Source organism: Pogoniulus pusillus, chromosome 9 (genome assembly GCF_015220805.1).
Source record: "Pogoniulus pusillus isolate bPogPus1 chromosome 9, bPogPus1.pri, whole genome shotgun sequence".
NCBI lineage: Eukaryota > Metazoa > Chordata > Aves > Piciformes > Lybiidae > Pogoniulus > Pogoniulus pusillus.
Genome location: NC_087272.1, coordinates 39599330 through 39611783, shown reverse-complemented (window position 1 = coordinate 39611783; position 12454 = coordinate 39599330). Strand labels below are relative to the sequence as shown.

At 52.1% G+C, this 12454-nt stretch overlaps 1 protein-coding gene across 4 annotated transcripts in view; it reads left to right on the top strand.

The window, feature by feature from the left end:
- CLOCK (clock circadian regulator) overlaps positions 1–12454 on the top strand; it is a 76830-nt gene that overhangs the window by 8730 nt on the left and 55646 nt on the right. The window contains exon 1 of one of the 4 annotated variants that reach the window (XM_064149294.1): positions 4019–4052. The exons of the other annotated variants lie outside the window; for them this stretch is intronic. The gene's annotated coding sequence lies outside the window, so the exon portion shown is untranslated. Of the gene's footprint in view, positions 1–4018; positions 4053–12454 lie in introns of those variants that run through there. 4 annotated transcript variants of the gene reach the window in all.

Below are 12454 nucleotides of genomic sequence, written 5' to 3'. Positions count from 1 at the left end.
CAAACTGAGATTCACCTCCTTATCTTCAGCTGATCAGCCTTTATCTGGAGTCCCCGTGCAGAACTGCAGTCTGCCCTGCTGCGAGGTTCAGCGAAGCTTCATGATCTTAGCAAGGGTGAAAGCGAGGAGCGCCGGCAGCTTGCTGCTTCTCTTTCTAGGGCATTCCCTTGCTCAGCCATGTCAGATGCACTTCTCAAGCCTTCAGCCACCGGTGTGATCTCCAGAAATGATACAGTAGTCACTAATTCTTGTTCCTTTCAAATACTGAAACCCTCCAGGTTTAAAATGGCACAGAATGGATTGCAAAATAGTTAGGTGACTTTGACCTGTCCTTATTTTAAAGCAGCCTTCATAGTAACAACAGATAGTCTAAAGGAAACCGGATTTTCCTCTGAGCAGGAGAGCAAGTAGCAGCATGAATCACAGCTTCCAAGAACTCTGAGTAGGAATGCAGATCCTCTCCCCCCCCTGCTCCTTTTCTCCCTGTCAGTTTTTGATGCAGCAGTGTGGTTTAATAAAGCTCTTCCTGCCATCCGCAGCAGCAGCACTCATTATGTGTAATCAGGCTACTACCAGTAGTTGTGCGGCTCAGTGTGAGTCTAGTTTGGGACTGGGATGGTAGTTGCAGTGCTAACTCTCTGAACATCTCAGCAGTTGTGCCTGAGAGACGCTTCCTGAAGGTGATTTTGTTGTTAAGTAGCATACTTCACTGCTTTCGAATGGCTGGCTTGCCTTCCCCCCCCCCCTCCAGCACAGAAGCGTTAGTCAAGCACTGTGTGCTGCACTAAGGCTTTGCATGATGTTTCACAGATAATAAGATACAGTTCCAGCCTTGAAGAGCTTATGATCTGAATTGCACTGACATAGAAAGTGAGGAGAATGACCTCAGAAAGGGGGACGAGGACTCAGATGAGTGAGTCATAGCGAGTGCATTAAACAAGTTGTCGTTTCTGAGAGCAGAATAAGGTTAGATCAGCAAGGAGGAAGATGAGAATATAGAGGCAAAAGACAGCATTAAAGTGAGTCCAAATAATGCAGGGATTGGGGGGGAAGAGGGGAAATGTGCTACTGTGCAGGATGAGCATAACCAAATGGAAAGGTCTGAATCGAGGCAGAGAGCAGCCAGGTGCTGTTGGGAAATAGGGCAGGGAAAAGGTAGGGAGAAAATTAAGTTGATGGTTTTGGAGACCTGAAGAGGATTTGAGAATGTGCTGGTTTGGCAGGAAAGTCAGGACACAAAGTCTGATGCTCAGAAGTTGGGGTTGTTGTTTTTTGTAGCCCCTGGAACAAAACTTAAAGCTGTCCATTTAGTTTGCTTTTGAAAGTGAGTAGCAGAACAACAGGCAGCTCTGCCTGAAAAGTCAGTCTGGGGCACTGCTGTTGCTCTGCCTCTGCCTCCTGTTGCAGGCAGCTCTTGTGTAAGCTGGAGGGCTTCTGGAGTTCCAGCAGAGCTGAGGTGGGCTCTGGGAGCCTCCAGCACCAAAGGTACTTGGGGCAGAGGAGTCACAAACTTGCCTTCATTCAGGTGACTGAAGTGGCTTTTCTAAACGGTTTTGAAGTGTAGTCCCTGAAATTTATGTCTGCTTTACACTGAGTCCTGGGGATCTTTGTGTTGCTGGCTGGTGTGGTTTAGCCCCAGCCAGCTGCTGGCTCTCTCCTGCTCCCCTCTGGTGATAGGGGAAGGCCAAGGACAGGGAGGGCATGCTCACCACTTACGGTCAAGGGCAAAGACCTCACTGGACTTGGGGTAAACACCAGCAATGTAGCTTAAACACCCCCAGCCAGTTCAGAGTAGGATAATGAGAGACACCTCCAGAGCTTTAAAACACCTCTCCCTTCTCCCTCCCTTCCTTTCAGCCTTAGCTTTACTTCTGCTTTCTTGACCTGCTCCTTCCCAGCAGCACAGAGGGTTGCACTCAGCTCATCACAGCTTGCTTCTGGTGCTCCTTCCTCCTCGGGAACTCCTCATCCTCTGCTCTGGTGTGGTGTGTGTCTCCCAGGAGGCACTTCTCCATGATCTTCTCCAGCATGAGTCCTTCTCATGGGCATCATCTCTTCACACACTGCTCCACTGTGAGTCCTTCCACGGTGTGCAGCCCTGCCAGTGATAGACTGTGCCAGTGCAGGCATCCCTCAGAAGTGTCCCTCGGTGTCACAGCTTCCATCGGGCACAGCAGCCTGCTTTGGCATGGGCTGCAGGTGGATATCTGCTCCACCACTACCCTCCATGGCAGGCTGCTGTCACCCTGGGCTGCAGGGGAATCTCTGCTCTGGCCACCATTCCTCCGCCTTGCAGTCTTGGTGTCCCCAGAGTTCTTTCTCCCACATCCCACTCCTCTCCAAAACAAAGGGAGTTGCCCAGCAGCTTTTTCTCCTCTGAAGTGAGCTGTTGGCTCAGCCTTGGCTGGAGGCAGGTTCCCCTTGGACCCCAGGAAGATTCTAGAAGCTTTTTTATGGAAGCCACCCCTGTAAGCCTCCTTCCCCACTGCCAGCCCCTGCCACACACAAACCCAACACACTGGCATGAGAAATGAGAACTAATCTTTCATCAGCCTGTGTAGCTTGCTTTATTAAGTGCCACATGGACATTTCCCTGCCCCATAGGGCATAGTTTGCTACTTCTTATCTACATGCTGGTGTTTGATCCAAACCCTTCATTTCTAACTTCAGGATGTTACATCTTCCTGTGTAGAAAAGTACATGGTAGGAGTCTTCCTATCTTACCCTGTTGAAGGTAGACCACCTTCAAACATCAACATGCTGCTTCTTCAGCTTGACAGCTGCTTCTTTCTGTGTTCACAGAATCACAGACACAGGCAGGTTGGCAAAGCCCCTCAGCATCACCAAGTCCAACCCAAACCCTACTCTACGAGGTGCCCCTAAACCATAGCCCCAAGCACCACATCCAGATGACTTCCAAACACATCCAGGGTTGTGACTCCACCACTTCTCTGGGCAGCCAATTCCAGTGCCTGACCACTCTTGCTGGAAAAATGTTTCCTAATACCCAGTCTAAGCTTAACCCAGTCACAGCCTGAGGCCATTCCCTCTTCTTCTACCACTAATTACATCTGAGAAGAGACCAGCACCAACCTTTCCACAGCCTCCTTTCATGTTGTGGACAAAGTGGTAAAGAACAGGGGTTTTGCTGTTCCTTCCTCTCGTTGTCTTCTGTCATCCTGGCAGCCAGTGGAGGGCAATAGATTTCTGTTTACCTTCAAGGACATACCTTTCCACACAGGAGTACTGGGCAGAAAGCATCAGTAGTGATACCCAGCAGTGGTTTACCCAGCAGGACTGCCAGCAGTGGGGCTGTGTTACCAGGTCAGTGCTTGTCTATTTAAAACACAGCTCTGTATGCAGGCAGAGGGAGTTTGTGATGTGTAAGAGCCAGGGAGCTGGGGCTCTGTGGAGTGAGCTGAGTGTATCCAGAGGTGTGCTGTAGAGCTGGCTTCGGCTCAGTCCAGCTTGCTGAAGTCAGGTTTTCTTTAGTGAGAGGCAGATGTTAGAGTTGTGTTCTCTGAGAGCTATTAACAACCTTTTGAGGTGGGTCACATCCTGTTTGAACCATAACACACAGGACTGTGGTGGGTTTATTTTCATCCCAAAAACGTGCCTGGTGTGTTACTGATGTTCTGCAGGGTCCTGATGCAGCCCAGTGGAGTCATTGCAAGGGGGATGCTTTGTGGGCAGCTTCAGTGTTACCTCTATGCTGCAACGTTTGTCTGGCAGATGTGGATTCCAGCTGCCTTCGGGGTGCTGTGCGGTTCTGAGGTTGTTTCCATCTCTATTCATTACGTTGAGGAGGGGAAGTGAAAGTGAAATGGTGAAGATAAGGTGACTGAAATGGCAGGAGAGGGAAGGGAGAGCAGCAGCGGAGGACTCGCCGCTGGGAGTTGCTTTGGGTGGCTTCATCCTCACAGAGCCATGGGGTGTTGTGTTGTTGTTTTCCAGGAGGCTGTGCCAAAGAAGACTTGTGCTCAGATGACATCACGCTTGGACTGCTCATGCTATCCACCCACTCTGCAAGGCACAATGCATTTCTAACTGAAGTAAGTCTGTAGATGGTAGTGCTGCTGCGACAGGGATGGTTTAAACAGAGGCATCTCCTTTTCAGCCTCAGGCAAGGTAGACATTCCAGTTCAGTTTGAGAGTGAAATGAATGCTGTGTGGGAGCAAGACTAAACTTCAAATAAGCTTTTCATAAGCTTTCATCCTGTATGCTGGAGCTTGGAATGAAATAATTGAACTAACTGTACCTGAGTTGCCTTGGAAACCAGAAGGCAAAACTCCCAGCACCTCACGATGGCACTGTTCCCACTAGTGAAATCTGCCAGCGTGGCCCTATGGTTGCTGGAGACACAATTAATCATGGAATCAAGCAGGTTGGAAGAGAGCTCCAAGCTCAGCCAGCCCAACCTAGCACCCAGCCCTGCCCAACCAACCAGACCATGGCACTAAGTGCCCCAGCCAGGCTTGGCTTCAACACCTCCAGCCACGGCCACTCCACCACCTCCCTGGGCAGCCCATTCCAATGCCAATCACTCTCTCTGCCAACAACTTCCTAACAACATCCAGCCTAGACCTGCCCTGGCACAGCTCCAGGCTGTGTCCCCTTCTTCTGTTGCTGGCTGCCTGGCAGCAGAGCCCAACCCCACGTGGCTACAGCCTCCCTGCAGGCAGCTGCAGGCAGCAATGAGCCCTGCCCTGAGCCTTCTCTGCTGCAGGCTGCACACCCCCAGCTCCCTCAGCCTCTCCTCACAGGGTTTGTGTCCCAGGAATGCACTGCAGTGAAGGAGCATTCCTACTGCTCTGCTCACAGCTGCTTTGGGTGAGTTGGAGGTTCTTCCCCAGATGCTTCAAGTGGAGATGCGCTCAGTACCCTGTTAATGTAGGGCAGAGGCTGTAGAAAACCGTGGAGCTGTTCTGGCCGGAAAAGACACTTAAGGTCTTCGGGTTGAACCAGCACTGCCAGGTCACCACTGAATCATGTCCCTCAGCACCTCATGGGCCTGGCTTTTCCATCCCCCTGTTGGATGGTGGCTCCACCACTTCCCTGGGCAGCCTCTTCCAGGGCTTGGCAAAGGTTTCAGGGAAGAAGTTGTTCCTGGTGTCCAATCTAAACCTCTTGTGGTGCAACTGGAGGCTATTTTCTCTCATCCTATCCTTTGTTATTAGGGAGAAGAGACCAATACCCACCTCACTGCAGCTTCCTTTCAGGGAGCTGTAGAAAGGAAAAAAAGGTCTCTCCTTAGCCTCCTTTTCTCCAGGCTAAAAATAAGACAAAAAAAATACTGCACTTTTCTCTTAATTTCAGCAAAATCTTCCCCTCTTTTCCCCAAAAACTTTCATTTTCATAGAAAGGTTTAGGTAGGAAGTGACCTCAAAGCTCATCCAGTTCCAACCCCCTCCCATAGGCAGGGACACCTCCCACTAAAGCAGGTTGCTTAAGGCCTCGTTCAGCCTGGCCTTGAACACCTCCACAACCTCCCTGAGCAACCTGTGCCAGTGTCTCACCATCCTCACTTCAGAGAACTTCTTTCTAACGTCTAGTTTCAGTCTTCCCTCTGCCAGTTCAAACCCATTCCTCCTTGTTCCTGTCATTACCAGACCTTGTCAATAGTCCCCAGCTCTCCTGTAGCCTCCTTCAGATCCTGCAAGGCCACTCCAAGGTCTCCTGGAAGCCTTCTCCTCTCCAGGCTGCACAGCCCCAACTCCCTCAGCCTGTGCTCACAGCAGAGCTGCTGCAGCCCTTGCAGCATATTTGCAGCCTCCTCTGGACTCCCTCCAGCAGTTCTGTGTCATTCTCCTGCTGGGGACAGCAGCACTGGAGGCAGGATTAGAGGTGAGGTCTGAGCAGAGCCAAGGGGCAGAATCCCCTCCCTTGCCCTGCTTCCCACACTGCTCTTGCTACAGCCCAGCACAGGGTTGGCTCCCTCCATCTTTCCCCCCATCTTTTTGTTTCCTCAAATTGATTCAGCACAGGATGGCTTAGGTTGGAAAGGACCTTAGAGATGAGAGTGCATCTTAACAGGCCCAGGCAGCAAGACCTTTGTTGACATGTCACTTGTGAGCTGGTTGCATCTCCCTGTTCCTTGACTGCTCCCTATGTGCTGTGCAGCTGAAGATAAGGCGTGAGGAGCAGTTTCATCTCTGCCAGAGTTGTTCTTGTCTTACCTTGCATTAAGATTAGTGGTTGCTTTGTGCACCCAGGGCCATGCAGACAAGCCCAGAACAGGCAGGGTGGTTTGTTCCAGTTCATTTGATGAGCACCAAAAGGGTTTGGTTGGATCCATCGTGAGGATGGTGGTGCTCTGCACCCTTTGTGTAGGTGTTCAGATGCTTTTTCTTTCGAGGTAGATAATGTTATTCAAAGCAACAGAACAGCTGAAGACGTTTTTGGCTAGGTTAGAAAAAGCCAAGGGTAGTCTTTAGGTAGAGCAGACATTGTCCCAGTTCTGCTGGGGCTGGCTTGTTTTGCCTTGCTGGCAGAAAGCCTTCCTGTGCTCCTCGTGGCTTTCCAAACGTTGGAGGTGTTTGGTCATGCATGAGGTTTGGGTGAACGGAGTTAACAGGTAGCAGTGCCTGCCCTCACTGATGCTTGCTGCTTTCTGTTTGAAGACTCTGGCTTTAGTTGCTTGTAGTTCAGCAAGGCTGAAGTCACTGAGCAGTGATACTTTGTGTTAGGTACCTCATGCAGCTAAAACTTAACCAAAAGTTAGCTTGTTTCCAAGAATGAGATGAGGAGGAGGAAGGTTTGCTTGATTGGAAGTGCAGTGTAAGTCATAGAACCATAGAATCAGGGTTGGAAGGGACCACAAGGAGCAGGCAGTTCCAACCCCCTGCCATGCCCAGGGACACCCTACCCTAGAGCAGGCTGCACACAGCCTCAGCCAGCCTGGCCTCAAACACCTCCAGCCATGGGGCCTCAACCACCTCCCTGGGCAACCCCTGCCAGCCTCTCACCACTCTCCTGCTCAACAACTTCCTCCTCCCCTCCAGCCTCACTCTCCCCACCTCCACCTTTGCTCCGTTCCCCCCACTCCTGCCACTCCCTCACAGCCTCAAAAGTCCCTCCCCAGCTTTTTTGGAGCCCACTTCAGATGCTGGAAAGCCACAAGAAGGTCCCCTGGGAGCCTCCTCTGCTCCAGCCTGCACAGCCCCAACTCTTTCAGTCTGTGCTCACAGCAGAGCTGCTGCAGCCTCTGAGCATCCTCCTGGCCCTGCTCTGGACACTCTCCAGCATGTCCAAGTCTTCCCACTGGAAAGTTAAAGCACCTGCATGTGTTGGAGCAAGTGCTAGGGAGAGGCTTTAGGAGGCAGGTTGAGCTGCTAGGCTGCAGCATCAGGCTGCTCTTGCTGCTTCTGGTGCCACCCCCAGCTCCTGTGTGAGGTGGGATGGTAGATGTCTGAAAACAACAGCTTGTAGCAGTTCAGTGACTGCCTCCATCCATTTCAGCTCTCCAGATCAAACGGGCTAGAGATGTTCCAGACCCTTGTAGCCATACCAGCCAAAGCTGCTGAGCATGTTGTAGCTGGCCTGGGAGGTACACAGGGCTGATCTCTTCCACTGCATTGTAATGACAGCTGCCAGCACTGACTAAAGAGTGCACTTCTGCACCCCTTAACCCCAGCTCCCATCTTTTGTTGGTGCTGTCCTTCACATGCTGCTTCAGTTATGCATTGCCTTAACTCTTGTGAGTTTTGGATGCACATTTGCTGTGTTCTGTGCCTGTTCTTGTCACTGCTCGTGTGTTCAGGACTGCCCATAGGGGGAAAAACCCAGATTGTTTTGAACAATGCAGTCTGCTTGTGGTTAAAAGGCACAGAGGACTTCTTGAGCCTGAAAACTCAGCCATGCTCTGTTCCTCTTCAGGTACCCTTTTTAGACCACTGGGACCTGCTTTGATTTATTAGGAGTTTAAACTTGATTTGCTGCATGCCTCTCCATGGGCTCTTTTCTTCCCTTTTACATTTTCCTTACTCCTTTGACTTCTGTTTTTTTTTTTTCCTTGGAGGTTTTCATTTTTTCTCCTCTGCTAAAAAATCTCCAATTTAAAACTGCTCTTAAGTTATAAAACTTTTGTGTTTATACAGAAGATTTCTTATTACTTTTTTTTCCCCCTTAATGCTTTTCATAGAAGCAGGAAAAACAAATGACTAAATCAAGTATTTTTTTGTCACTGATTTCTAGAAATGAATGAGAAGAGAAAAATGGAAGTTGTAGTTTCTCCCTGGCTGGAATGTGAGTGCTTGCAGTAGTGCTCTGCCTGTCACAGAGAAGAAAAGCAGCACCTGGCTCAGTCAAAATTGGGTTCTTAGGGTGTAGAGAGCTAATGGGCTGAGAATTGCCCCTTGGTTCCTTACTGAGATGTAAGGGGGAAAAGATTCTCTCTGAGCGAGCAGGAACCCTGGAGCAGATTGCCCAGGGAGGCTGTGGATGCTCCTACCCTGGAGGTGTTCAGGACCAGGTTGGATGAGGCCTTGAGAGACCTGTTCTAGTGGGAGGTGTCCCTGCCTATGGCAGGGGGCTGGAGCTGGCTGAGCTTTGAGTTCCCTTCCAACCTAAACTACTCTGTGATTTCCATCTGCACTTGCTCACAGCAGGCAAGTTAGCTTGTCCCTGACTTCCCTGGCACACATCACTTAGTAGCATCTTTGGTCACATTGAACTGGCAGAGGGGAGACTGAAACTGGCTGTTAGGAAAGGGTTCTTTGCAGTGAGGGTGGTGAGACACTGGCACAGGTTGCCCAGGGAGGTGGTGGAGCACAGAAGCACCCAATGTAATCAAAGATCACATTGGGTGCTTCTGTGCTCCACCACCTCCCTGGAGGTGTTCCAGGCCAGCTTGGATAAGACCTTGAGCGACCTGTTCTAGTAGGAGGTGTCCCTGCCTATGGCAGGGGGTTGGAACTGGCTGAGCTTTGAGCTCCCTCCCAACCTAAACCATTCCATGATTTAGGGCTCACTCAACTTCCTTCTCAGACATTTTGGGGGCTTTGTGTTCAAGTGCCCCAGGGGGATCTCATGTTCCTGAGTTACAGGGAAGTGGAAATCCTGTGCAGTGTAGGACTCAATGGAATGATTTATGGCTGCTTAGATTTGTATGGATTGCAAATGGAGCATTGAATTTATGTTAAATGTGAGCATTGCCTAACTGGCTTTAAAGGAATCAATGCAGTAAGTTGCAGTTAACACTACTGAAAAGTGCTGCCAGCTGGTTGGCTTTGGGAGTTTTTTGTGATGAAACCCACAATGACTTACAAACTTCAGGTTTTGATATGCAGCTTAGACCCACACCGAAATTAAAAGGGTTGTCATTATACCTGACATTGTCAGCTTCAGAGAATCACAGAACCAAGCAGGTTGGCAGAGAGCTCCAAGCTCAGCCAGCCCAACCTAGCACCCAGCCCTGCCCAACCAACCAGACCATGGCACTAAGTGCCCCAGCCAGGCTTGGCTTCAACGCCTCCAGCCACGGCCACTCCACCACCTCCCTGGGCAGCCCATTCCAATGCCAATCACTCTCTCTGCCAGGAACTTCCTCCTCACATCCAGCCTAGACCTGCCCTGCCACAGCTTCAGACTCTGTCCCCTTCTTCTGCTGCTGGCTGCCTGGCAGCAGAGCCCAACCCCACCTGGCTACAGCCTCCCTGCAGGCAGCTGCAGGCAGCAATGAGCTCTGCCCTGAGCCTCCTCTGCTGCAGGCTGCACACCCCCAGCTCCCTCAGCCTCTCCTCACAGGGCTGTGCTCCAGGCCCCTCCCCAGCCTTGCTGCCCTTCTCCAGACACCTTCCAGCACCTCAACAGCTCTCTGCAATTCAGGAGCCCACAACTGGACACAGCACTCCAGGGCTGGCCTGAGCAGTGCTGAGCACAGGGGCACAAGAACCTCCCTTGTCCTGCTGCCCACACTGCTCCTCAGCCAGCCCAGGATGCCATTGGCTCTGCTGCCCACCTGGGCACTGCTGCCTCCTCTTCAGCTCCTCTCTCCCAGCACCCCCAGCTCCCTCTCTGCCTGGCTGCTCTCAGCCACTCTGGCCCCAGCCTGGAGTGCTGCTTGGGGTTGTTGTGGCCAAAGTGCAGAACCCTGCACTTGGCCTTGTTCAGTCTCATCCCCTTGGCCTCTGCCCACCCATGCAGCCTGGCCAGGTCCCTCTGCAGGGCTCTCCTGCCCTCCAACAGCTCCACAGCTGCTCCTAGCTTGGTGTCATCTGCAAACTCAGTGATGCTGGACTCAATCCCCTGCTCCAGATCATCAGTAAAGATACTGAACAGGACTGTGCCCAGCACTGATCCCTGGGGCACAGCACCAGTGCCAGCTGCCAGCTGGATGTGGCATCATTCACCACCACTCTCTGGGCCTGGCCTGGGCACTGGTGTGGACACAATCTCAGTTATCTCCCTTTAGGACCTTCTGGCTCAGGGTGTTGGGCAGCCTTGCCCAGAGAAGTAGTTTGAGAGTTCTGGAGCAGGTGTAAAGTGCTCTTCTTTCTCTGCTGGGGGTGTCCAGGCCTGGTTATGAAATCCCTGGAAATGTTTGAACAGGCTGTGTGATGCTGATGCTTGCTCCTGGAGACCAGGTGAAAGCTAATCCAGGCTAAACCCTCCAGCACAGCAGTGTCAGCAGCAGCTGCTCTGATCCACTGATCCATTTCTCCTGTTCCAGATCACTTGCCAAGGGAGGCAGAGTGCCGGTTATAGGTCAGTGGATGAGAGCAGAGAACATTTGTGATGTGTTATCTGCCCTGCAAATCCAGCTGGGAGGGTTGGTGCTAACACTGGCAGCATTCAGAGTGCCACCAATGTTCCTTGCAGCTTCCCTTAATATAAACTGCCAAGGAACCAAGCACTGCAAGTCCCAGGGAATCAAAGCACTGCATCACAGCTGCCTGGTGCAGAGGTGGTCAGGCAGTCTGTGTTCCTCCCTGCTGTGTTCCTAACTGGCTCAGTAAGAGGCTGCTCAGGCTTCTCACTTCCTAAGTGTGGCACAGGGCTGGAAATTTCTGTGCTTTCCAGCCCAGGTCTTTTTTCTTGAGCTGCTGCTCTGCATCACAAAACCTCACAAGGCCTGAGTGTTAGAATAGAATAGGGTCAAGCAGGCTGGCAGAGAGCTCCAAGCTCAGCCAGCCCAACCTAGCACCCAGCCCTGCCCAACCAACCAGACCATGGCACTAAGTGCACCAGCCAGGCTTGGCTGCAACACCTCCAGCCACGGCCACTCCACCACCTCCCTGGGCAGCCCATTCCAATGCCAATCACTCTCTCTGCCAGGAACTTCCTCCTCACATCCAGCCTAGACCTGCCCTGGCACAGCTTCAGGCTGTGTCCCCTTCTTCTGTTGCTGGCTGCCTGGCAGCAGAGCCCAACCCCACCTGGCTACAGCCTCCCTGCAGGCAGCAATGAGCTCTGCCCTGAGCCTCCTCTGCTGCAGGCTGCACCCCCCCAGCTCCCTCAGCCTCTCCTCACAGGGCTCTGCTCCAGGCCCCTCCCCAGCCTTGCTGCCCTTCTCTCCACACCTTCCAGCACCTCAACAGCTCTCTGCAATTCAGGAGCCCAGAGCTGGACACAGCACTGCAGGGCTGGCCTGAGCAGTGCTGAGCACAGGGGCAGAAGAACCTCCCTTGTGCTGCTGCCCACACTGTGTTGCTGCAGTTGTTAGGTAGGAGCAAGAGAGAAGCAGCAGGACGTCTGTGGTTGGTACTGTCTTGCTGTGCACTCCCCTGGCATGGATTGAGGCACCTGAGGTTTTTTCCCATGGACTTTGTTCCTTGTTTTGAGGTTGTAGATGGCAGTTGCTAAGGTTTTGAAAATGTGGCTGGTGTTGAGCTGCTAATGTTCAATCATTGGATTTGCCTGAGGGCAGGGCTGGCATCCAGCAGGATCTTGACAGGCTTCAGGAGTGAGCTGGTGCCTACTGCATGAGGTTCAACAAGCCACAGTGCAAGGTCCTGCAGCTGGCTTGGGCCACTCCCAGACACAGATCCAGAGTGGGTGCTCTGAAGAAAGAGACTTGGGGGTGTTGGGTGCTGAGCAGCCCCCCAGGAGCCAGCAGTGCCCTCTTGCAGCTCAGCAGGCAGCCAAGTGCTGGGCTGCAGCCAGAGCAGTGTGGGCAGCAGGGCAAGAGAGGGGATTCTGGTGCTGCTCTGCTCAGACCTCATCTCCAGTCCTGCCTCTGGTTCTGCTGTCCCTAGCAGCAGAAGTAATTTCTGCAGCCAAGCACAGACAAGGTTAAGAATTGACACTTCCAAAGCCATCATTACCCCACAAAGCTCCAGGAGGCAGGAGCTGAAGGTTCTGCAGCCTCCTTGGACTGTTCATTCATTCCACAGAAATGATCCTTAACAAAATATCTTCTGCCTTCAGATCCTGCTTCAGTGCTGCTCTCTCCAGCAGGAGGAGGACACAGAGCTGCTGGAGGGAGGCCAGAGGAGGCCACAAAGGTGCTGCGAG